This window comes from Hyla sarda, unplaced genomic scaffold (assembly GCF_029499605.1).
Source record: "Hyla sarda isolate aHylSar1 unplaced genomic scaffold, aHylSar1.hap1 scaffold_848, whole genome shotgun sequence".
Taxonomy (NCBI): Eukaryota; Metazoa; Chordata; class Amphibia; order Anura; family Hylidae; genus Hyla; species Hyla sarda.
In genome coordinates, this window is record NW_026610875.1 from 107,037 (window position 1) to 132,116 (window position 25,080).

Sequence of the window (25,080 nt, forward strand, 5' to 3'; positions counted from 1 at the left end):
GTGATGTCAGTGGTATTGAGTGACATCACAGCACAGTGCTAAGGCTCCTGGGCCTGGACACAGCAGCGGCTGCAATATCTCAACGGAGAATACGTTTATATATATGTGTGTGTGTGCGCGTATATATATATATATATATATATATATATATATATATATATATATATTTCTCCGCCGAAATCACTTTTAAACCCATTTCCACCTTTTTTTCCCTTCTCTTCCTCTTACTTTTTTTTCACGTTTTTTTACGTTTTTCTCCTTTTCGCCTCTTTTCTGGGCGTATTATTCTTCTTTTTCTTCTTTTTTTTCGTCTAATGCATACCCCATCAGTGCAGCAATGCTTATTCAATACCGCCAGCAGATGGAGACACTGGGGGATAATTTTCTAAGGATTTATACTGATTTTTCCTGTCTGAATTTGTCGCACAGAAAGTTGCAGGCCAAATATGTGTGACATTTCTGCGACTTTAACTTCTAGAGCATTTTTACAACATTATACATAGGTGCTGAATACATAAAAAGCGACTGTTCAGCGACAGACAAGTCGCATCGGCTGAAAGTAGGCCAGAATGTCAGTCCATGTTGGAGCAGGTTTAGATACAGTCTAAAGTATAGATCTCAAAGTCTGTGCACAGAATTTAGCAAGGGCCTCGCACCTTCTGATGCATCAGGTAGGTGCACAATAGCATAGCCTAACCCTCTGTACTTTGGTCTATATTGATGCGGGACATAGACAGCCAGCTGATGACCAATCCATTAGTGCAATGGATGGCTGGAAGCATTTGTCTTTGCCTTTGCAATACCACAGAAGCAATGCATGGTCAATGTACAGCAATGACACACCTGTGTGAACAGCCAGGAGACCCCCCCCCCCCATGTTATGTTACATAGTTACATAGTTAGTACGGTCGAAAAAAGACATATGTCCATCAAGTTCAACCAGGGAATTAAGGGGTAGGGGTGTGGCGCGATATTGGGGAAGGGATGAGATTTTATATTTCTTCATAAGCATTAATCTTATTTTGTCAATTAGGAACATTCAGCACCCACCCGCTATCAAGGCAGCTGCCTATTATGTCATGCCCTACCTGCACAGGTGTGCTGGCTACTCAAATGATCCAATTAAGGAGGCCATTTAGTCAGCAGCAGCAGAAGTCCTGTGCCTGGACGCTCCAACAGCGGCCAGACACAAGCAGAAGCAGAAGCAGCAGAAGCAGCAGAAGCAGCAGCAGCACCACCTTTTGTTTTTTGGCTGCAGCAGCAGCAAGGCCCACAGGGCTGGCTAGCTGGCTAGCCAGCAAGCAGGTAGCAATGAAAGTAGGAATCTTTCTTTTTAACCCTGTAAGGGGGTGGTGCACTGTACCCGAAGATACTGCCATATCGGGTCAATGCATATGGCGACGGAAGCAAGCTTCGAAATCGGCCCCCGTTCTCAAAAATCCATTTAATATATGGTCCCCAGATAGGGGACGTATCAGATATTAAACTGATAAGAACAGATTTTTTTTTTTTTTTTTTATCTAAAGCCGAGGAACGTGCTTTCGATTCACCCAAAGTGCAAGAAAAAGTGCAAACGTGTTACACTAAAAAAACGTGCACAAAGGATGCGGTCTATCGCAAGCCCTTCTCCGATAGGAGAGAGGCCCCCCAACAAACCTTACCCTTCGCCTCCGGACCAAAAGGTACCTGCGAGGTTCCAGGTTCGATGCCCCTTTTCGCCGAAGCTACTAGGGGACCACAAATGCTCCCGGCATCCCCCTTGGCGTTAGCCAAGGTATCTGCCCGCAGAGCCGATTACGGTAGGTACCCTGCCAAAGCAGGAGTACCCGGGGTGTTTGCAGGGAGGTGCGGAACCTAATGGCCACACACACCTCCCCTAGACCGCCAGGAGGGACACCCAGAAGGGCTACCGCATCCTGACAAATCCTGTGAACACACAACACGCAAAAAGTGACACAGTGAGACAAAAAAAGAAATAAATAAGTGAATGTGTGCAGATATACTGCCCGGACATCCGGCCGGATCTATAAAAATTTCTCTGATCCTAGCCAGAAGGCCGGGAATCAAGAGGTGAGTGCCACAAGGTGAAGAGATTATGGTGCCCGTGCTTCAACCCAGTGAGTCTATTCTCCCAGTGAGTTTCGGCACCTCGGGGTCACCACTCCCCGAGGCACAAAAGTACCTCGGCTCTAGACCCTCTCAGCCTCATGGCGAGACCCGGAGGGAACAGGTCACATCGGGGCAGCCGTCGAGCTGATTCCTCAGAACCAGCCCCGGAAAGCCCTGGTACACCTGCATCCTCCATGCAGCACCCATCCCCACCAGCATGAAAACTGATAAGAACAGATACTACACTTGATCTTAGCCAAAAGGCCGAGAAGCGATAACCGTGAAAGGGGCGGGCCCAACAAGGTGCCCTTCATGGGCACTATCACTGCTTGCTGTCAGGGAGGCTGCCAGACAATTTTCCATGCACACTCTGGGCTGGGGGGCAGTCAACCACCAGTACACACAGCAGAACCTAAACCCATACCATTATTGCTAAGCAGCAAGACAGGGGCCCATTGCACTCCCACGGGGCCTTTTTAAATGCAATCCATAACCCGGATTTGCCAGGAACCCTTCTTACTCCTCCTACTTGCATGTGACACTGGGCTTAGGATCTGCATAGGAAACACACACACAAGCACACACCTACCTTTGTTGCCTGCAGATGCCTCCTTGGCTGTCCCCAAACGGTATCAAACCAACACCCACGGGAAGCTGTAAGCATAGAGGACATGCCTGCACCCCATTGGACTTACCTGTGTGGGTTAAACCCGGGTTATTTGACAACCTATGGCGGTGATGGTTCTGCTCAGGCAGAGCAGTGCTGATGCTCCTCATAAAGCTGTCGCTGCTGTGAAGGTTCTAGGTGACATCACAAATCCCTATGGTTACATACACAACAAAGCTGGTTGTTGTTGTTTACACTCTGCAAGGCCTGTGGAAGTGAGTGACATCATAGCACTGTAGTTCTGAGGGTTCTAGATGGATGCAACAATCTCCTGTTGCTTCTATGAAGGCCATAATAGACGACATCACCAAACAGCTCCATAGTCACATACACAGCAAAGGAGAGATGTTGTTTACACCTAGTGATGTCAGTGGTATTGAGTGACATCACAGCACAGTGCTAAGGCTCCTGGGCCTGGACACAGCAGCGGCTGCAATATCTCAACGGAGAATACGTTTATATATATGTGTGTGTGTGCGCGTATATATATATATATATATTATATATATATATATATATATATTTCTCCGCCAAAATCACTTTTAAACCCATTTCCACCTTTTTTTCCCTTCTCTTCCTCTTACTTTTTTTTCACGTTTTTTTACGTTTTTCTCCTTTTCGCCTCTTTTCTGGGCGTATTATTCTTCTTTTTCTTCTTTTTTTTCGTCTAATGCATACCCCATCAGTGCAGCAATGCTTATTCAATACCGCCAGCAGATGGAGACACTGGGGGATAATTTTCTAAGGATTTATACTGATTTTTCCTGTCTGAATTTGTCGCACAGAAAGTTGCAGGCCAAATATGTGTGACATTTCTGCGACTTTAGCTTCTAGAGCATTTTTACAACATTATACATAGGTGCTGAATACATAAAAAGCGACTGTTCAGCGACAGACAAGGTCCGCATCGGCTGAAAGTAGGCCAGAATGTCAGTCCATGTTGGAGCAGGTTTAGATACAGTCTAAAGTATAGATCTCAAAGTCTGTGCACAGAATTTAGCAAGGCCTCGCACCTTCTGATGCATCAGGTAGGTGCACAATAGCATAGCCTAACCCTCTGTACTTTGGTCTATATTGATGCGGGACATAGACAGCCAGCTGATGACCAATCCATTAGTGCAATGGATGGCTGGAAGCATTTGTCTTTGCCTTTGCAATACCACAGAAGCAATGCATGGTCAATGTACAGCAATGACACACCTGTGTGAACAGCCAGGAGACCCCCCCCCCCCCCCCATGTTATGTTACATAGTTACATAGTTAGTACGGTCGAAAAAAGACATATGTCCATCAAGTTCAACCAGGGAATTAAGGGGTAGGGTGTGGCGCGATATTGGGGAAGGGATGAGATTTTATATTTCTTCATAAGCATTAATCTTATTTTGTCAATTAGGAACATTCAGCACCCACCCCGCTATCAAGGCAGCTGCCTATCATGTCATTCCCTACCTGCACAGGTGTGCTGGCTACTCAAATGATCCAATTAAGGAGGCCATTTAGTCAGCAGCAGCAGAAGTCCTGTGCCTGGACGCTCCAACAGTGGCCAGACACAAGCAGAAGCAGAAGCAGCAGAAGCACCACCTTTTGTTTTTTGGCTGCAGCAGCAGCAAGGCCCACAGGGCTGGCTAGCTGGCTAGCCAGCAAGCAGGTAGCAATGAAAGTAGGAATCTTTCTTTTTAACCCTGTAAGGGGGTGGTGCACTGTACCCGAAGATACTGCCATATCGGGTCAATGCATAGGGCGACGGAAGCAAGCTTCGAAATCGGCCCCCGTTCTCAAAAATCCATTTAATATATGGTCCCCAGATAGGGGACCGTATCAGATATTAAACTGATAAGAACAGATACTACACTTGATCTTAGCCAAAAGGCCGAGAAGCGATAACAGTGAAAGGGGCGGGCCCAACAAGGTGCCCTTCATGGGCACTATCACTGCTTGCTGTCAGGGAGGCTGCCAGACAATTTTCCATGCACACTCTGGGCTGGGGGGCAGTCAACCACCAGTACACACAGCAGAACCTAAACCCCATACCATTATTGCTAAGCAGCAAGACAGGGGGCCCATTGCACTCCCACGGGGCCTTTTTAAATGCAATCCATAACCCGGATTTGCCAGGAACCCTTCTTACTCCTCCTACTTGCATGTGACACTGGGCTTAGGATCTGCATAGGAAACACACACACAAGCACACACCGTACCTTTGTTGCCTGCAGATGCCTCCTTGGCTGTCCCCCAAACGGTATCAAACCAACACCCACGGGAAGCTGTAAGCATAGAGGACATGCCTGCACCCCATTGGACTTACCTGTGTGGGTTAAACCCGGGTTATTTGACAACCTATGGCGGTGATGGTTCTGCTCAGGCAGAGCAGTGCTGATGCTCCTCATAAAGCTGTCGCTGCTGTGAAGGTTCTAGGTGACATCACAAATCCCTATGGGTTACATATACAACAAAGCTGGGTTGTTGTTGTTTTACACTCTGCAAGGCCTGTGGAAGTGAGTGACATCATAGCACTGTAGTTCTGAGGGTTCTAGATGGATGCAACAATCTCCTGTTGCTTCTATGAAGGCCATAATAGACGACATCACCAAACAGCTCCATAGTCACATAGACAGCAAAGGAGAGATGTTGTTTACCACCTAGTGATGTCAGTGGTATTGAGTGACATCACAGCACAGTGCTAAGGCTCCTGGGCCTGGACACAGCAGCGGCTGCAATATCTCAACGGAGAATACGTTTTATATATATGTGTGTGTGTGCGCGTATATATATATATATATATATATATATATATATATATATATATATATATTTCTCCGCCGAAATCACTTTTAAACCCATTTCCACCTTTTTTTCCCTTCTCTTCCTCTTACTTTTTTTTCACGTTTTTTTACGTTTTTCTCCTTTTCGCCTCTTTTCTGGGCGTATTATTCTTCTTTTTCTTCTTTTTTTTCGTCTAATGCATACCCCATCAGTGCAGCAATGCTTATTCAATACCGCCAGCAGATGGAGACACTGGGGGATAATTTTCTAAGGATTTATACTGATTTTTCCTGTCTGAATTTGTCGCACAGAAAGTTGCAGGCCAAATATGTGTGACATTTCTGCGACTTTAGCTTCTAGAGCATTTTTACAACATTATACATAGGTGCTGAATACATAAAAAGCGACTGTTCAGCGACAGACAAGTCGCATCGGCTGAAAGTAGGCCAGAATGTCAGTCCATGTTGGAGCAGGTTTAGATACAGTCTAAAGTATAGATCTCCAAAGTCTGTGCACAGAATTTAGCAAGGGCCTCGCACCTTCTGATGCATCAGGTCAAGGTGCACAATAGCATAGCCTAAACCCTCTGTACTTTGGTCTATATTGATGCGGGACATAGACAGCCAGCTGATGACCAATCCATTAGTGCAATGGATGGCTGGAAGCATTTGTCTTTGCCTTTGCAATACCACAGAAGCAATGCATGGTCAATGTACAGCAATGACACACCTGTGTGAACAGCCAGGAGACCCCCCCCCCCCCCCCCATGTTATGTTACATAGTTACATAGTTAGTACGGTCGAAAAAAGACATATGTCCATCAAGTTCAACCAGGGAATTAAGGGGTAGGGGTGTGGCGCGATATTGGGGAAGGGATGAGATTTTATATTTCTTCATAAGCATTAATCTTATTTTGTCAATTAGGAACATTCAGCACCCACCCGCTATCAAGGCAGCTGCCTATCATGTCATTCCCTACCTGCACAGGTGTGCTGGCTACTCAAATGATCCAATTAAGGAGGCCATTTAGTCAGCAGCAGCAGAAGTCCTGTGCCTGGACGCTCCAACAGTGGCCAGACACAAGCAGAAGCAGAAGCAGCAGAAGCACCACCTTTTGTTTTTTGGCTGCAGCAGCAGCAAGGCCCACAGGGCTGGCTAGCTGGCTAGCCAGCAAGCAGGTAGCAATGAAAGTAGGAATCTTTCTTTTTAACCCTGTAAGGGGGTGGTGCACTGTACCCGAAGATACTGCCATATCGGGTCAATGCATAGGGCGACGGAAGCAAGCTTCGAAATCGGCCCCCGTTCTCAAAAATCCATTTAATATATGGTCCCCAGATAGGGGACGTATCAGATATTAAACTGATAAGAACAGATACTACACTTGATCTTAGCCAAAAGGCCGAGAAGCGATAACCGTGAAAGGGTCGGGCCCAACAAGGTGCCCTTCATGGGCACTATCACTGCTTGCTGTCAGGGAGGCTGCCAGACAATTTTCCATGCACACTCTGGGCTGGGGGGCAGTCAACCACCAGTACACACAGCAGAACCTAAACCCATACCATTATTGCTAAGCAGCAAGACAGGGGCCCATTGCACTCCCACGGGGCCTTTTTAAATGCAATCCATAACCCGGATTTGCCAGGAACCCTTCTTACTCCTCCTACTTGCATGTGACACTGGGCTTAGGATCTGCATAGGAAACACACACACAAGCACACACCTACCTTTGTTGCCTGCAGATGCCTCCTTGGCTGTCCCCAAACGGTATCAAACCAACACCCACGGGAAGCTGTAAGCATAGAGGACATGCCTGCACCCCATTGGACTTACCTGTGTGGGTTAAACCCGGGTTATTTGACAACCTATGGCGGTGATGGTTCTGCTCAGGCAGAGCAGTGCTGATGCTCCTCATAAAGCTGTCGCTGCTGTGAAGGTTCTAGGTGACATCACAAATCCCTATGGTTACATATACAACAAAGCTGGGTTGTTGTTGTTTACACTCTGCAAGGCCTGTGGAAGTGAGTGACATCATAGCACTGTAGTTCTGAGGGTTCTAGATGGATGCAACAATCTCCTGTTGCTTCTATGAAGGCCATAATAGACGACATCACCAAACAGCTCCATAGTCACATAGACAGCAAAGGAGAGATGTTGTTTACACCTAGTGATGTCAGTGGTATTGAGTGACATCACAGCACAGTGCTAAGGCTCCTGGGCCTGGACACAGCAGCGGCTGCAATATCTCAACGGAGAATACGTTTATATATATGTGTGTGTGTGCGCGTATATATATATATATATATATATATATATATATATATATATATATATATTTCTCCGCCGAAATCACTTTTAAACCCATTTCCACCTTTTTTTCCCTTCTCTTCCTCTTACTTTTTTTTCACGTTTTTTTACGTTTTTCTCCTTTTCGCCTCTTTTCTGGGCGTATTATTCTTCTTTTTCTTCTTTTTTTTCGTCTAATGCATACCCCATCAGTGCAGCAATGCTTATTCAATACCGCCAGCAGATGGAGACACTGGGGGATAATTTTCTAAGGATTTATACTGATTTTTCCTGTCTGAATTTGTCGCACAGAAAGTTGCAGGCCAAATATGTGTGACATTTCTGCGACTTTAGCTTCTAGAGCATTTTTACAACATTATACATAGGTGCTGAATACATAAAAAGCGACTGTTCAGCGACAGACAAGTCGCATCGGCTGAAAGTAGGCCAGAATGTCAGTCCATGTTGGAGCAGGTTTAGATACAGTCTAAAGTATAGATCTCAAAGTCTGTGCACAGAATTTAGCAAGGGCCTCGCACCTTCTGATGCATCAGGTAGGTGCACAATAGCATAGCCTAACCCTCTGTACTTTGGTCTATATTGATGCGGGACATAGACAGCCAGCTGATGACCAATCCATTAGTGCAATGGATGGCTGGAAGCATTTGTCTTTGCCTTTGCAATACCACAGAAGCAATGCATGGTCAATGTACAGCAATGACACACCTGTGTGAACAGCCAGGAGACCCCCCCCCCCCCCCCCATGTTATGTTACATAGTTACATAGTTAGTACGGTCGAAAAAAGACATATGTCCATCAAGTTCAACCAGGGAATTAAGGGGTAGGGGTGTGGCGCGATATTGGGGAAGGGATGAGATTTTATATTTCTTCATAAGCATTAATCTTATTTTGTCAATTAGGAACATTCAGCACCCACCCGCTATCAAGGCAGCTGCCTATCATGTCATTCCCTACCTGCACAGGTGTGCTGGCTACTCAAATGATCCAATTAAGGAGGCCATTTAGTCAGCAGCAGCAGAAGTCCTGTGCCTGGACGCTCCAACAGTGGCCAGACACAAGCAGAAGCAGAAGCAGCAGAAGCACCACCTTTTGTTTTTTGGCTGCAGCAGCAGCAAGGCCCACAGGGCTGGCTAGCTGGCTAGCCAGCAAGCAGGTAGCAATGAAAGTAGGAATCTTTCTTTTTAACCCTGTAAGGGGGTGGTGCACTGTACCCGAAGATACTGCCATATCGGGTCAATGCATAGGGCGACGGAAGCAAGCTTCGAAATCGGCCCCCGTTCTCAAAAATCCATTTAATATATGGTCCCCAGATAGGGGACGTATCAGATATTAAACTGATAAGAACAGATAAGGTTTCAACAAAATTTTATTGAATAAATAAGAAACCATACAAAATTTAAAATGCAAAATAATAAAAGGTTCACAAAAGTTTTAAAATACAAATAATAAAACCAGTAATAAAAGGAGAAAAAATAAAAATGGCAGGATAAAACATTATACAAATGTCATAAAACCTGATTATACTGTTATTTCGTTCCATAGAGGCAGACACCACATGGATGCTGCCTCGCTGGCCCCCAACTGTTTCTTGTCTCTTAGGTAATAGATGTACATCTCACTCAGGGCCAGCTTTATACAGTTTTTAACATCAATAAAATCATGTTTAAAAAGTAAGATGTTCCTAACTTTCCAGATGGCATTTTTAAAACAATTAATAATCATCCAGCAGATCATCTGCTGTTTAAAATTGGGGCAGTTAAAAAGACCGTAAAAGACACATTCGTGATTAAAATCTTTTAGGCCGCAGGCCCACTTCAAAAGTGGGCCTACCTTCCTCCAAAGCTCCCGTGCAAAAGGGCAGTTCCAAAATATGTGCAGCACCGTTTCGTCCACTCCGCAGCCATCTCTCGGGCACTTGGCTCTCGCCACCAGTCCTCGCCTGTGCTGAAACTCACGAGTAGGGAGGCACTGGTGGACGATTGCCCAGGCAAGATCCCTGTGTACATTCGCCAGAAACTTCCCGTACACGTTCCGCCATACCTTTTTGGATCTTGCCTGTGTGAAATTGGACACTGCCAGGGTAACCTCACTCCGCCTGAGGACCTTTGATACCTTTCTCTGGTCCCCCAGTATGTCAGGCTCCAAATCTTGGAGACCTAGGAGCCTGACTGTCTTTTCCAACACCACATAATGTTTTGGGGGACACAGAAGCACCGGAGCGTTCAGAGGGATGCGCAACCATCTTTTAAAAACCATGCCCGCAGCGTACCTTAAAAAGCAGCTAAAAATGCCATCGGATTTAATAATTTTAAAACAGAAACAGAAATACTTTATGTAAAAGAAAGTAAAAAGGTTAGGAACATCTTTCCCGCCATTATCTTTACTTTTGTACATAAAATCACGCTTTAATTTCTCCATTTTTGAACCCCATAAAAAAGTAAAAACAATTCTAGTTACTTTTTTAATGTATAAAATAGATGGAGGAAATACCATGGCAATGTATAGCATAATAGGGAGTAAAACCATCTTTATTATTAAAATCTTCCCCTCCATGGTAAGGTTTCTAAGATTCCACATTAAAATCTTCTTCTCCATCTTAGCTATAGCTGAATCCCAGTTAGGGCTCCCATCATTGACCTGGTTAAAAACAATACCTAAAACTTTAATTTGATCCTGTTGCATTGTGACTCCTGGGGTGATGGATGAATCCCAGGAGCCAATATAAAAACAGTCACATTTATCTGTGTTTAGCTTAAAACCAGAGACCTCGCAGAAATAACTGGTGTTCCTCAATGCCCCCCTCATGGATGGAGAGTCCGGGCACAGTATGGTGACATCATCCATGTACCCCAACACCTTTAGATGGGTCCCTCCTCCACCAGGTATCGGTACGCCTCTTACTACCCGGTCTTTTCTGAGGAGGGCCATCAGTGGTTCGATTGCGCAAATAAAAAGGAGTGGGGACAGGGGGCAGCCCTGTTTGACACCTGATAAAAGAGGAACACCGCTGGTTAAAAAGCCATTAACAGAGACTTGACTAAAACAGGATCGGTATAAAAGCATGATTCGGCTTAAAATTGTTTCAGGCACTGCCATCTTTTTAAGAACTAAAAACAGGTATTCATGGGAGACCCTATCAAAGGCTTTTTCAAAGTCTAAGGATAAAATTGCTACAGTTTGATTTCTATCCTTAAAATACCATAAAACATCTCTTAAAATATTTAGGGATTCAGCTATAGACCTTCCAGGTACCCCACAAACCTGATTTGGGTGAATTAATTTATGAATAAAAGGTTTAAAACGGACAGCTAATAACTTGGCTAAAACTTTATAATCAACATTTAAAAGTGTGATGGGGCGCCAATTTTTTAGCATATCCTTTTCACCCTTTTTAAAAAGTAATGATACAATCCCCCTCCTCCAGGAAGGGGGAAGTTCATTAACAATAAAAGTTTCTTTATACAATAAAACCATATCATCCTTTAAAATATCCCAAAAAGCTAAATAAAATTCGATGGGTAAACCATCTTCCCCAGGGGCCTTCCCACTAGAAAAACTTTTAAAAACAAATAAAAGTTCATCTAAGTTAAGATCACGGGATAAAACCTCCTGGTCTAAAACATCTAGCTTAAAATCAAGGGAATTAAGAACATGTTCTAAAAAGGATGGATTAAGATCTTTCTTATTAAAAAGAAGCTGGTAGAAGTTAAAAACTGCATCTAACATGCCTTTTGGAGTGGATTCACCCTCAAGGTTTTGGATGATATCCCTCCTATTCATCACTTTTTTAAAAAAGAAACGGGAACATTTCTCGCCCTCCTCCAGGTGCTGCACATGTGAGTTAAAAATGATTTGTTTCCCTTTCTTTTCTATGGCATGTTTTATTTCAGTTTTAAGGTTTAAAATATCATTTTCTACATCCATACCAGCTTCTTTCAATTTAAAAAGTACATTTAAACGCATGTTAAGAACATAAAACCACTGTTTTTCCATTTTTGCCTTCTTCTTACCTGCTTTGATAAAAAAAAATCTGATTTTAGATTTGGTGCCCTCCCACCAGTGCAGCATAGGCTCGTGGGGTTTTCTTTGTGATTGCCAACATTGGTAGGTCCGCACAAACTCCTCTTTTATCTCAGGGTCCTCTAGGAGTGTGGTGTTTAATCTCCAGAGGCCCCTTTTTGCTTTTTGCTCCCCCTCTAGCTCCAGGCCCACCAAGAGGAGCTTATGATCAGAGAAGATATTCTGCTCGAGCGTGCATTTCAGGGGTTTAAAAGCTCTAGAGGAAAAAATAAAATCGATTCTGGAGCTCACTCTTCCATTGGACCATGTGGCGCCTGGGTCCTCCGGCAAGAGATCCTTCCAGCAATCTTTCAAATTAAAATCATCAATAAAATTTTTAAGCAGGTAAGAAGTGCGGTCTTTACGATTAATATCCCCACCCTGCCGGTGTTCCCCATCACGTATGCAGTTAAAATCACCTCCCACCAGCAGGGGGGAAGACCCAACACAAAACAGTGGTAAAATTTCAAATAGTTCTGCCCGCTCCTGTTTATCAGGAGGGGCATACACATTTAAAACACGAATTAAAAGTCCATTAAAATATAGATGAATTAAAAGAGCTCTGCCAGGCACAATCTCAGTTACTGTATGAATAGAAAAGGACTGGCCTCGGCAGAGCAGCCCAACACCCACAGAACGACAGTCATTTGCACCGGACCATATGGATGGGCCCAGCTTCCAGTCTTCTTTTAAGTCTTTATAGTCCATTTTACTAGGGATTCCACATTCTTGTAGCAGGCAAAGGTCAAAGTCACATGTCTCTAGATAAGAAAATAAAGCAGCCCTGCGATCAGGGCTCTTTAAGGACCTCACATTGAGTGAGGCAATTTTTACAGGGATAGGCATAGTTTATGGAGAGTCCGTGCTTGGAGAATCAAAGTCAATAATAAGCTGCGTACCGTCATCCCCCGCCTGCGGGGTAATCAGCTCCTTGATGTTCTGAGGGTCGGAGCTTGAGATCGATGATGCCCCGACCCTGAGCTCGCTCTCGTCCGAACTACGGCACGCCGCTTTCCTTTGAATGTCTTCCTCTTCTTCTTCTCTTTGTCTTTTAAATGTCACACTGCTGTCCATATCCTCTGTGTTGCTCTCACTCGATGTAATCTCTGGCCCCCGGCTGATGGATCTGCGTCTTCTTTCATCATTTGACGACTGGAACTGCTGCACAGGGGCCTGTGAGGCCTCTTTTCCGGAACCTTTGCCGCTACCTTGGGAAGTTTTCATCGCTTGTTCCCCAGCAAGCGTTGCTGAGGACTGTTGCTCCAACTTCCCCATCGATCGACGATGGCCAGTTTTACCCACCGGGTCCACTGCTGGCGGGGCAGCAAACCCTGGTTTGGCGCCACTTGTCTTCTTGGCCCTGTCCTGTATAGGCGGAGTAACAGGACCGGGCTCAGACCTGGCCACCTGGCTCCCCTTCCGGCGGGCTTTCACCGGGGCCTCTTCGTCCGGAGCAGGGCGACCCTGGGCCAAGCCAGTACCTGGCTTATGCTGCAATTTTGGGTCCACTTTTGCCCCCACCGAGGCCCGTCGGCTGCCACCCGCCACAGGTGAGCCCCCTTCAGAAGTTTCGGCGGGCTCTTGAGCCAGGTAGGAAGTCGATCGACGTCTTTCAATTTCCCGGGCAGTAAACTCGATCACCCGCCCGGGCTTCGTGGAATCCCCATGGCCTCCCCCTAGCACTACCACCGGTGGGCCCCCCGATGGAGCACCAGAGGTCTTGGGCCTGGACCCATCAGTACCTGCCATCTGGGGTTTGGGCATCTTAAAAAAGGACGTCTTTTGTCCTGTCCCCTCTTTGGGTGGGCCCAGCCTTGACCCACCCATCGTAGTTTTTGCTTTATGGGGACAGGAATTAAAATCGTGATTTTCCTCTCCGCAGAGGTTGCACCTTATCGTATGGCTACATCTTGAGGCTATGTGACCTTCTTGGCCACACCTATTGCAGCGAATCACACGCTCCGCGCCGCAGGTCTCCTGGGTGTGGCCAAACCTCAAGCAATTTCGGCAATACATAGGCATTTGAGGATAGAACAGGAAGCCCCGAACTCTCCCGATGGCAAAATTTGGGGGCGGATGGCAAAGACCCCCAATACCACCGGGATCCTTACGGAGCTTGACCCAGAACTTCCTCTTGCCGTTCCAGAACCGCACGGAGTTCAAGATTTTGTTTGCGAATCGCACCTCTTCGCAGTATCGCCGAAGAAAAGTGGCTATATCCTCCGTGGTCACATGAGGGCTGTGCATAGCCACCACCAACGGTATATGTTCCTCACCATAGAGGAACTGGAACGAAAGACCGTCGAGTCGATCGTCCCTCTGGTCCGCACCAGACAAGGTTGCATAGATGTTATCGCAACACGCCGTGGCCGTGAAGGTGACGGTATACAGGCCACGGCTTTCCTGGTCATTTAGACACAGGATGTCCTCCCTATTGAGGCGGAAGTAGTCAAGAAGAATCACCTCCGCAATGAAGCGGAGGTTCTTCAACTGACGATGGCTCTCCGACACCTCTATGCGGATGGTATTTCGCATCGACATTTCCCCAGAGGGGAAAGCCCAGGAGAACGGCATCTTCCACACCCAGGGACTAAGCCCCTTCCCCAATAGCAGCAGGGGCTCGGAATCCCGCTATAAAAGCGGAACCCTTACCCAAGGCAGAGGTCGGGGGTACCCTAGGTGCTTCCGAAGCTACAGGTAACGCTCAACGTACCGAAAATGCCTTCTGAGACACAAGGTCCCAGAGACAGGGGGATCGCAACCCGTTGTCCGTGGACTAAGCCCGCTCCCCAATAGCAGCAAGGGGGTGAAGTCCCTCCGTAAGGAGAGACAATCCCCCAAGGCCGAGAAGCGGGGTACCACAGACACCTTCCGACCAGACCAAATGCAGATACTACACTTGATCTTAGCCAAAAGGCCGAGAAGCGATAACCGTGAAAGGGGCGGGCCCAACAAGGTGCCCTTCATGGGCACTATCACTGCTTGCTGTCAGGGAGGCTGCCAGACAATTTTCCATGCACACTCTGGGCTGGGGGGCAGTCAACCACCAGTACACACAGCAGAACCTAAACCCATACCATTATTGCTAAGCAGCAAGACAGGGGCCCATTGCACTCCCACGGGGCCTTTTTAAATGCAATCCATAACCCGGATTTGCCAGGAACCCTTCTTACTCCTCCTACTTGCATGTGACACTGGGCTTAGGATCTGCATAGGAAACACACACACAAGCACACACCTACCTTTGTTGCCTGCAGATGCCTCCTTGGCTGTCCCCAAACGGTATCAAACCAACACCCACGGGAAGCTGTAAGCATAGAGGACATGCCTGCACCCCATTGGACTTACCTGTGTGGGTTAAACCCGGGTTATTTGACAACCTATGGCGGTGATGGTTCTGCTCAGGCAGAGCAGTGCTGATGCTCCTCATAAAGCTGTCGCTGCTGTGAAGGTTCTAGGTGACATCACAAATCCCTATGGTTACATATACAACAAAGCTGGGTTGTTGTTGTTTACACTCTGCAAGGCCTGTGGAAGTGAGTGACATCATAGCACTGTAGTTCTGAGGGTTCTAGATGGATGCAACAATCTCCTGTTGCTTCTATGAAGGCCATAATAGACGACATCACCAAACAGCTCCATAGTCACATAGACAGCAAAGGAGAGATGTTGTTTACACCTAGTGATGTCAGTGGTATTGAGTGACATCACAGCACAGTGCTAAGGCTCCTGGGCCTGGACACAGCAGCGGCTGCAATATCTCAACGGAGAATACGTTTATATATATGTGTGTGTGTGCGCGTATATATATATATATATATATATATATATATATATATATATATATTTCTCCGCCGAAATCACTTTTAAACCCATTTCCACCTTTTTTTCCCTTCTCTTCCTCTTACTTTTTTTTCACGTTTTTTTACGTTTTTCTCCTTTTCGCCTCTTTTCTGGGCGTATTATTCTTCTTTTTCTTCTTTTTTTTCGTCTAATGCATACCCCATCAGTGCAGCAATGCTTATTCAATACCGCCAGCAGATGGAGACACTGGGGGATAATTTTCTAAGGATTTATACTGATTTTTCCTGTCTGAATTTGTCGCACAGAAAGTTGCAGGCCAAATATGTGTGACATTTCTGCGACTTTAGCTTCTAGAGCATTTTTACAACATTATACATAGGTGCTGAATACATAAAAAGCAACTGTTCAGCGACAGACAAGTCACATCGGCTGAAAGTAGGCCAGAATGTCAGTCCATGTTGGAGCAGGTTTAGATACAGTCTAAAGTATAGATCTCAAAGTCTGTGCACAGAATTTAGCAAGGGCCTCGCACCTTCTGATGCATCAGGTAGGTGCACAATAGCATAGCCTAACCCTCTGTACTTTGGTCTATATTGATGCGGGACATAGACAGCCAGCTGATGACCAATCCATTAGTGCAATGGATGGCTGGAAGCATTTGTCTTTGCCTTTGCAATACCACAGAAGCAATGCATGGTCAATGTACAGCAATGACACACCTGTGTGAACAGCCAGGAGACCCCCCCCCCCCCCCATGTTATGTTACATAGTTACATAGTTAGTACGGTCGAAAAAAGACATATGTCCATCAAGTTCAACCAGGGAATTAAGGGGTAGGGGTGTGGCGCGATATTGGGGAAGGGATGAGATTTTATATTTCTTCATAAGCATTAATCTTATTTTGTCAATTAGGAACATTCAGCACCCACCCGCTATCAAGGCAGCTGCCTATCATGTCATTCCCTACCTGCACAGGTGTGCTGGCTACTCAAATGATCCAATTAAGGAGGCCATTTAGTCAGCAGCAGCAGAAGTCCTGTGCCTGGACGCTCCAACAGCGGCCAGACACAAGCAGAAGCAGAAGCAGCAGAAGCAGCAGCAGCACCACCTTTTGTTTTTTGGCTGCAGCAGCAGCAAGGCCCACAGGGCTGGCTAGCTGGCTAGCCAGCAAGCAGGTAGCAATGAAAGTAGGAATCTTTCTTTTTAACCCTGTAAGGGGGTGGTGCACTGTACCCGAAGATACTGCCATATCGGGTCAATGCATAGGGCGACGGAAGCAAGCTTCGAAATCGGCCCCCGTTCTCAAAAATCCATTTAATATATGGTACCCAGATAGGGGACGTATCAGATATTAAACTGATAAGAACAGATACTACACTTGATCTTAGCCAAAAGGCCGAGAAGCGATAACCGTGAAAGGGGCGGGCCCAACAAGGTGCCCTTCATGGGCACTATCACTGCTTGCTGTCAGGGAGGCTGCCAGACAATTTTCCATGCACACTCTGGGCTGGGGGGCAGTCAACCACCAGTACACACAGCAGAACCTAAACCCATACCATTATTGCTAAGCAGCAAGACAGGGGCCCATTGCACTCCCATGGGGCCTTTTTAAATGCAATCCATAACCCGGATTTGCCAGGAACCCTTCTTACTCCTCCTACTTGCATGTGACACTGGGCTTAGGATCTGCATAGGAAACACACACACAAGCACACACCTACCTTTGTTGCCTGCAGATGCCTCCTTGGCTGTCCCCAAACGGTATCAAACCAACACCCACGGGAAGCTGTAAGCATAGAGGACATGCCTGCACCCCATTGGACTTACCTGTGTGGGTTAAACCCGGGTTATTTGACAACCTATGGCGGTGATGGTTCTGCTCAGGCAGAGCAGTGCTGATGCTCCTCATAAAGCTGTCGCTGCTGTGAAGGTTCTAGGTGACATCACAAATCCCTATGGTTACATACACAACAAAGCTGGGTTGTTGTTGTTTACACTCTGCAAGGCCTGTGGAAGTGAGTGACATCATAGCACTGTAGTTCTGAGGGTTCTAGATGGATGCAACAATCTCCTGTTGCTTCTATGAAGGCCATAATAGACGACATCACCAAACAGCTCCATAGTCACATACACAGCAAAGGAGAGATGTTGTTTACACCTAGTGATGTCAGTGGTATTGAGTGACATCACAGCACAGTGCTAAGGCTCCTGGGCCTGGACACAGCAGCGGCTGCAATATCTCAACGGAGAATACGTTTATATATATGTGTGTGTGTGCGCGTATATATATATATATATATATATATATATTTCTCCGCCGAAATCACTTTTAAACCCATTTCCACCTTTTTTTCCCTTCTCTTCCTCTTACTTTTTTTTCACGTTTTTTTACGTTTTTCTCCTTTTCGCCTCTTTTCTGGGCGTATTATTCTTCTTTTTCTTCTTTTTTTTCGTCTAATGCATACCCCATCAGTGCAGCAATGCTTATTCAATACCGCCAGCAGATGGAGACACTGGGGGATAATTTTCTAAGGATTTATACTGATTTTTCCTGTCTGAATTTGTCGCACAGAAAGTTGCAGGCCAAATATGTGTGACATTTCTGCGACTTTAGCTTCTAGAGCATTTTTACAACATTATACATAGGTGCTGAATACATAAAAAGCGACTGTTCAGCGACAGACAAGTCGCATCGGCTGAAAGTAGGCCAGAATGTCAGTCCATGTTGGAGCAGGTTTAGATACAGTCTAAAGTATAGATCTCAAAGTCTGTGCACAGAATTTAGCAAGGGCCTCGCACCTTCTGATGCATCAGGTAGGTGCACAATAGCATAGCCTAACCCTCTGTACTTTGGTCTATATTGATGCGGGACATAGACAACCAGCTGATGACCAATCCATTAGTGCAATGGATGGCTGGAAGCATTTGTCTTTGCCTTTGCAATACCACAGAAGCAATGCATGGTCAATGTACAGCAATGACACACCTGTGTGAACAGCCAGGAGACCCCCCCCCCCCCATGTTATGTTACATAGTTACATAGTTAGTACGGTCGAAAAAAGACATATGCCCATCAAGTTCAACCAGGGAATTAAGGGGTAGGGGTGTGGCGCGATATTGGGGAAGGGATGAGATTTTATATTTCTTCATAAGCATTAATCTTATTTTGTCAATTAGGAACATTCAGCACCCACCCGCTATCAAGGCAGCTGCCTATCATGTCATGCCCTACCTGCACAGGTGTGCTGGCTACTCAAATGATCCAATTAAGGAGGCCATTTAGTCAGCAGCAGCAGAAGTCCTGTGCCTGGACGCTCCAACAGCGGCCAGACACAAGCAGAAGCAGAAGCAGCAGCAGCACCACCTTTTGTTTTTTGGCTGCAGCAGCAGCAAGGCCCACAGGGCTGGCTAGCTGGCTAGCCAGCAAGCAGGTAGCAATGAAAGTAGGAATCTTTCTTTTTAACCCTGTAAGGGGGTGGTGCACTGTACCCGAAGATACTGCCATATCGGGTCAATGCATAGGGCGACGGAAGCAAGCTTCGAAATCGGCCCCCGTTCTCAAAAATCCATTTAATATATGGTCCCCAGATAGGGGACGTATCAGATATTAAACTGATAAGAACAGATACTACACTTGATCTTAGCCAAAAGGCCGAGAAGCGATAACCGTGAAAGGGGCGGGCCCAACAAGGTGCCCTTCATGGGCACTATCACTGCTTGCTGTCAGGGAGGCTGCCAGACAATTTTCCATGCACACTCTGGGCTGGGGGGCAGTCAACCACCAGTACACACAGCAGAACCTAAACCCATACCATTATTGCTAAGCAGCAAGACAGGGGCCCATTGCACTCCCACGGGGCCTTTTTAAATGCAATCCATAACCCGGATTTGCCAGGAACCCTTCTTACTCCTCCTACTTGCATGTGACACTGGGCTTAGGATCTGCATAGGAAACACACACACAAGCACACACCTACCTTTGTTGCCTGCAGATGCCTCCTTGGCTGTCCCCAAACGGTATCAAACCAACACCCACGGGAAGCTGTAAGCATAGAGGACATGCCTGCACCCCATTGGACTTACCTGTGTGGGTTAAACCCGGGTTATTTGACAACCTATGGCGGTGATGGTTCTGCTCAGGCAGAGCAGTGCTGATGCTCCTCATAAAGCTGTCGCTGCTGTGAAGGTTCTAGGTGACATCACAAATCCCTATGGTTACATACACAACAAAGCTGGGTTGTTGTTGTTTACACTCTGCAAGGCCTGTGGAAGTGAGTGACATCATAGCACTGTAGTTCTGAGGGTTCTAGATGGATGCAACAATCTCCTGTTGCTTCTATGAAGGCCATAATAGACGACATCACCAAACAGCTCCATAGTCACATACACAGCAAAGGAGAGATGTTGTTTACACCTAGTGATGTCAGTGGTATTGAGTGACATCACAGCACAGTGCTAAGGCTCCTGGGCCTGGACACAGCAGCGGCTGCAATATCTCAACGGAGAATACGTTTATATATATGTGTGTGTGTGCGCGTATATATATATATATATATATATATATATATATATATATATTTCTCCGCCGAAATCACTTTTAAACCTATTTCCACCTTTTTTTCCCTTCTCTTCCTCTTACTTTTTTTTCACGTTTTTTTACGTTTTTCTCCTTTTCGCCTCTTTTCTGGGCGTATTATTCTTCTTTTTCTTCTTTTTTTCCGTCTAATGCATACCCCATCAGTGCAGCAATGCTTATTCAATACCGCCAGCAGATGGAGACACTGGGGGATAATTTTCTAAGGATTTATACTGATTTTTCCTGTCTGAATTTGTCGCACAGAAAGTTGCAGGCCAAATATGTGTGACATTTCTGCGACTTTAGCTTCTAGAGCATTTTTACAACATTATACATAGGTGCTGAATACATAAAAAGCGACTGTTCAGCGACAGACAAGTCGCATCGGCTGAAAGTAGGCCAGAATGTCAGTCCATGTTGGAGCAGGTTTAGATACAGTCTAAAGTATAGATCTCAAAGTCTGTGCACAGAATTTAGCAAGGGCCTCGCACCTTCTGATGCATCAGGTAGGTGCACAATAGCATAGCCTAACCCTCTGTACTTTGGTCTATATTGATGCGGGACATAGACAGCCAGCTGATGACCAATCCATTAGTGCAATGGATGGCTGGAAGCATTTGTCTTTGCCTTTGCAATACCACAGAAGCAATGCATGGTCAATGTACAGCAATGACACACCTGTGTGAACAGCCGGGAGACCCCCCCCCCCATGTTATGTTACATAGTGACATAGTTAGTACGGTCGAAAAAAGACATATGTCCATCAAGTTCAACCAGGGAATTAAGGGGTAGGGGTGTGGCGCGATATTGGGGAAGGGATGAGATTTTATATTTCTTCATAAGCATTAATCTTATTTTGTCAATTAGGAACATTCAGCACCCACCCGCTATCAAGGCAGCTGCCTATCATGTCATGCCCTACCTGCACAGGTGTGCTGGCTACTCAAATGATCCAATTAAGGAGGCCATTTAGTCAGCAGCAGCAGAAGTCCTGTGCCTGGACGCTCCAACAGCGGCCAGACACAAGCAGAAGCAGAAGCAGCAGAAGCAGCAGCAGCACCACCTTTTGTTTTTTGGCTGCAGCAGCAGCAAGGCCCACAGGGCTGGCTAGCTGGCTAGCCAGCAAGCAGGTAGCAATGAAAGTAGGAATCTTTCTTTTTAACCCTGTAAGGGGGTGGTGCACTGTACCCGAAGATACTGCCATATCGGGTCAATGCATAGGGCGACAGAAGCAAGCTTCGAAATCGGCCCCCGTTCTCAAAAATCCATTTAATATATGGTCCCCAGATAGGGGACGTATCAGATATTAAACTGATAAGAACAGATACTACACTTGATCTTAGCCAAAAGGCCGAGAAGCGATAACCGTGAAAGGGGCGGGCCCAACAAGGTGCCCTTCATGGGCACTATCACTGCTTGCTGTCAGGGAGGCTGCCAGACAATTTTCCATGCACACTCTGGGCTGGGGGGCAGTCAACCACCAGTACACACAGCAGAACCTAAACCCATACCATTATTGCTAAGCAGCAAGACAGGGGCCCATTGCACTCCCACGGGGCCTTTTTAAATGCAATCCATAACCCGGATTTGCCAGGAACCCTTCTTACTCCTCCTACTTGCATGTGACACTGGGCTTAGGATCTGCATAGGAAACACACACACAAGCACACACCTACCTTTGTTGCCTGCAGATGCCTCCTTGGCTGTCCCCAAACGGTATCAAACCAACACCCACGGGAAGCTGTAAGCATAGAGGACATGCCTGCACCCCATTGGACTTACCTGTGTGGGTTAAACCCGGGTTATTTGACAACCTATGGCGGTGATGGTTCTGCTCAGGCAGAGCAGTGCTGATGCTCCTCATAAAGCTGTCGCTGCTGTGAAGGTTCTAGGTGACATCACAAATCCCTATGGTTACATACACAACAAAGCTGGGTTGTTGTTGTTTACACTCTGCAAGGCCTGTGGAAGTGAGTGACATCATAGCACTGTAGTTCTGAGGGTTCTAGATGGATGCAACAATCTCCTGTTGCTTCTATGAAGGCCATAATAGACGACATCACCAAACAGCTCCATAGTCACATACACAGCAAAGGAGAGATGTTGTTTACACCTAGTGATGTCAGTGGTATTGAGTGACATCACAGCACAGTGCTAAGGCTCCTGGGCCTGGACACAGCAGCGGCTGCAATATCTCAACGGAGAATACGTTTATATATATGTGTGTGTGTGCGCGTGTATATATATATATATATATATATATATATATATATATTTCTCCGCCGAAATCACTTTTAAACCCATTTCCACCTTTTTTTCCCTTCTCTTCCTCTTACTTTTTTTTCACGTTTTTTTACGTTTTTCTCCTTTTCGCCTCTTTTCTGGGCGTATTATTCTTCTTTTTCTTCTTTTTTTTCGTCTAATGCATACCCCATCAGTGCAGCAATGCTTATTCAATACCGCCAGCAGATGGAGACACTGGGGGATAATTTTCTAAGGATTTATACTGATTTTTCCTGTCTGAATTTGTCGCACAGAAAGTTGCAGGCCAAATATGTGTGACATTTCTGCGACTTTAGCTTCTAGAGCATTTTTACAACATTATACATAGGTGCTGAATACATAAAAAGCGACTGTTCAGCGACAGACAAGTCGCATCGGCTGAAAGTAGGCCAGAATGTCAGTCCATGTTGGAGCAGGTTTAGATACAGTCTAAAGTATAGATCTCAAAGTCTGTGCACAGAATTTAGCAAGGGCCTCGCACCTTCTGATGCATCAGGTAGGTGCACAATAGCATAGCCTAACCCTCTGTACTTTGGTCTATATTGATGCGGGACATAGACAGCCAGCTGATGACCAATCCATTAGTGCAATGGATGGCTGGAAGCATTTGTCTTTGCCTTTGCAATACCACAGAAGCAATGCATGGTCAATGTACAGCAATGACACACCTGTGTGAACAGCCAGGAGACCCCCCCCCCCCATGTTATGTTACATAGTTACATAGTTAGTACGGTCGAAAAAAGACATATGTCCATCAAGTTCAACCAGGGAATTAAGGGGTAGGGGTGTGGCGCGATATTGGGGAAGGGATGAGATTTTATATTTCTTCATAAGCATTAATCTTATTTTGTCAATTAGGAACATTCAGCACCCACCCGCTATCAAGGCAGCTGCCTATCATGTCATGCCCTACCTGCACAGGTGTGCTGGCTACTCAAATGATCCAATTAAGGAGGCCATTTAGTCAGCAGCAGCAGAAGTCCTGTGCCTGGACGCTCCAACAGCGGCCAGACACAAGCAGAAGCAGAAGCAGCAGAAGCAGCAGCAGCACCACCTTTTGTTTTTTGGCTGCAGCAGCAGCAAGGCCCACAGGGCTGGCTAGCTGGCTAGCCAGCAAGCAGGTAGCAATGAAAGTAGGAATCTTTCTTTTTAACCCTGTAAGGGGGTGGTGCACTGTACCCGAAGATACTGCCATATCGGGTCAATGCATAGGGCGACGGAAGCAAGCTTCGAAATCGGCCCCCGTTCTCAAAAATCCATTTAATATATGGTCCCCAGATAGGGGACGTATCAGATATTAAACTGATAAGAACAGATACTACACTTGATCTTAGCCAAAAGGCCGAGAAGCGATAACCGTGAAAGGGGCGGGCCCAACAAGGTGCCCTTCATGGGCACTATCACTGCTTGCTGTCAGGGAGGCTGCCAGACAATTTTCCATGCACACTCTGGGCTGGGGGGCAGTCAACCACCAGTACACACAGCAGAACCTAAACCCATACCATTATTGCTAAGCAGCAAGACAGGGGCCCATTGCACTCCCACGGGGCCTTTTTAAATGCAATCCATAACCCGGATTTGCCAGGAACCCTTCTTACTCCTCCTACTTGCATGTGACACTGGGCTTAGGATCTGCATAGGAAACACACACACAAGCACACACCTACCTTTGTTGCCTGCAGATGCCTCCTTGGCTGTCCCCAAACGGTATCAAACCAACACCCACGGGAAGCTGTAAGCATAGAGGACATGCCTGCACCCCATTGGACTTACCTGTGTGGGTTAAACCCGGGTTATTTGACAACCTATGGCGGTGATGGTTCTGCTCAGGCAGAGCAGTGCTGATGCTCCTCATAAAGCTGTCGCTGCTGTGAAGGTTCTAGGTGACATCACAAATCCCTATGGTTACATACACAACAAAGCTGGGTTGTTGTTGTTTACACTCTGCAAGGCCTGTGGAAGTGAGTGACATCATAGCACTGTAGTTCTGAGGGTTCTAGATGGATGCAACAATCTCCTGTTGCTTCTATGAAGGCCATAATAGACGACATCACCAAACAGCTCCATAGTCACATACACAGCAAAGGAGAGATGTTGTTTACACCTAGTGATGTCAGTGGTATTGAGTGACATCACAGCACAGTGCTAAGGCTCCTGGGCCTGGACACAGCAGCGGCTGCAATATCTCAACGGAGAATACGTTTATATATATGTGTGTGTGTGCGCGTATATATATATATATATATATATATATATATATATATATATATATTTCTCTGCCGAAATCACTTTTAAACCCATTTCCACCTTTTTTTCCCTTCTCTTCCTCTTACTTTTTTTTCACGTTTTTTTACGTTTTTCTCCTTTTCGCCTCTTTTCTGGGCGTATTATTCTTCTTTTTCTTCTTTTTTTTCGTCTAATGCATACCCCATCAGTGCAGCAATGCTTATTCAATACCGCCAGCAGATGGAGACACTGGGGGATAATTTTCTAAGGATTTATACTGATTTTTCC

At 46.0% G+C, this 25,080-nt stretch overlaps 8 non-coding genes and 2 pseudogenes across 8 annotated transcripts; all 10 read right to left on the minus strand.

Moving 5' to 3' along the window:
* Positions 1–1,347: 1,347 nt before the first annotated feature.
* Positions 1,348–1,531, minus strand: LOC130347585 (U2 spliceosomal RNA). The gene has a single exon (XR_008885492.1). It is a non-coding gene; the product is annotated as a U2 spliceosomal RNA (small nuclear RNA).
* Positions 1,532–2,225: 694 nt separating this feature from the next.
* LOC130347587 (U2 spliceosomal RNA) lies at positions 2,226–2,385 on the minus strand (annotated as a pseudogene).
* A 2,081-nt stretch (positions 2,386–4,466) lies between these two features.
* Positions 4,467–4,658, minus strand: LOC130347639 (U2 spliceosomal RNA). Its single transcript, XR_008885534.1, has one exon. It is a non-coding gene; the product is annotated as a U2 spliceosomal RNA (small nuclear RNA).
* A 2,101-nt stretch (positions 4,659–6,759) lies between these two features.
* On the minus strand, positions 6,760–6,950 carry LOC130347627 (U2 spliceosomal RNA). Its single transcript, XR_008885523.1, has one exon. It is a non-coding gene; the product is annotated as a U2 spliceosomal RNA (small nuclear RNA).
* A 2,089-nt stretch (positions 6,951–9,039) lies between these two features.
* LOC130347640 (U2 spliceosomal RNA) lies at positions 9,040–9,225 on the minus strand. Its single transcript, XR_008885535.1, has one exon. It is a non-coding gene; the product is annotated as a U2 spliceosomal RNA (small nuclear RNA).
* Positions 9,226–14,614: 5,389 nt separating this feature from the next.
* LOC130347591 (U2 spliceosomal RNA) lies at positions 14,615–14,832 on the minus strand (annotated as a pseudogene).
* Positions 14,833–16,924: 2,092 nt separating this feature from the next.
* On the minus strand, positions 16,925–17,115 carry LOC130347638 (U2 spliceosomal RNA). The gene has a single exon (XR_008885533.1). It is a non-coding gene; the product is annotated as a U2 spliceosomal RNA (small nuclear RNA).
* Positions 17,116–19,180: 2,065 nt separating this feature from the next.
* Positions 19,181–19,371, minus strand: LOC130347628 (U2 spliceosomal RNA). Its single transcript, XR_008885524.1, has one exon. It is a non-coding gene; the product is annotated as a U2 spliceosomal RNA (small nuclear RNA).
* Positions 19,372–21,455: 2,084 nt separating this feature from the next.
* LOC130347629 (U2 spliceosomal RNA) lies at positions 21,456–21,646 on the minus strand. Its single transcript, XR_008885525.1, has one exon. It is a non-coding gene; the product is annotated as a U2 spliceosomal RNA (small nuclear RNA).
* Positions 21,647–23,729: 2,083 nt separating this feature from the next.
* On the minus strand, positions 23,730–23,920 carry LOC130347630 (U2 spliceosomal RNA). Its single transcript, XR_008885526.1, has one exon. It is a non-coding gene; the product is annotated as a U2 spliceosomal RNA (small nuclear RNA).
* Positions 23,921–25,080: the final 1,160 nt, after the last annotated feature.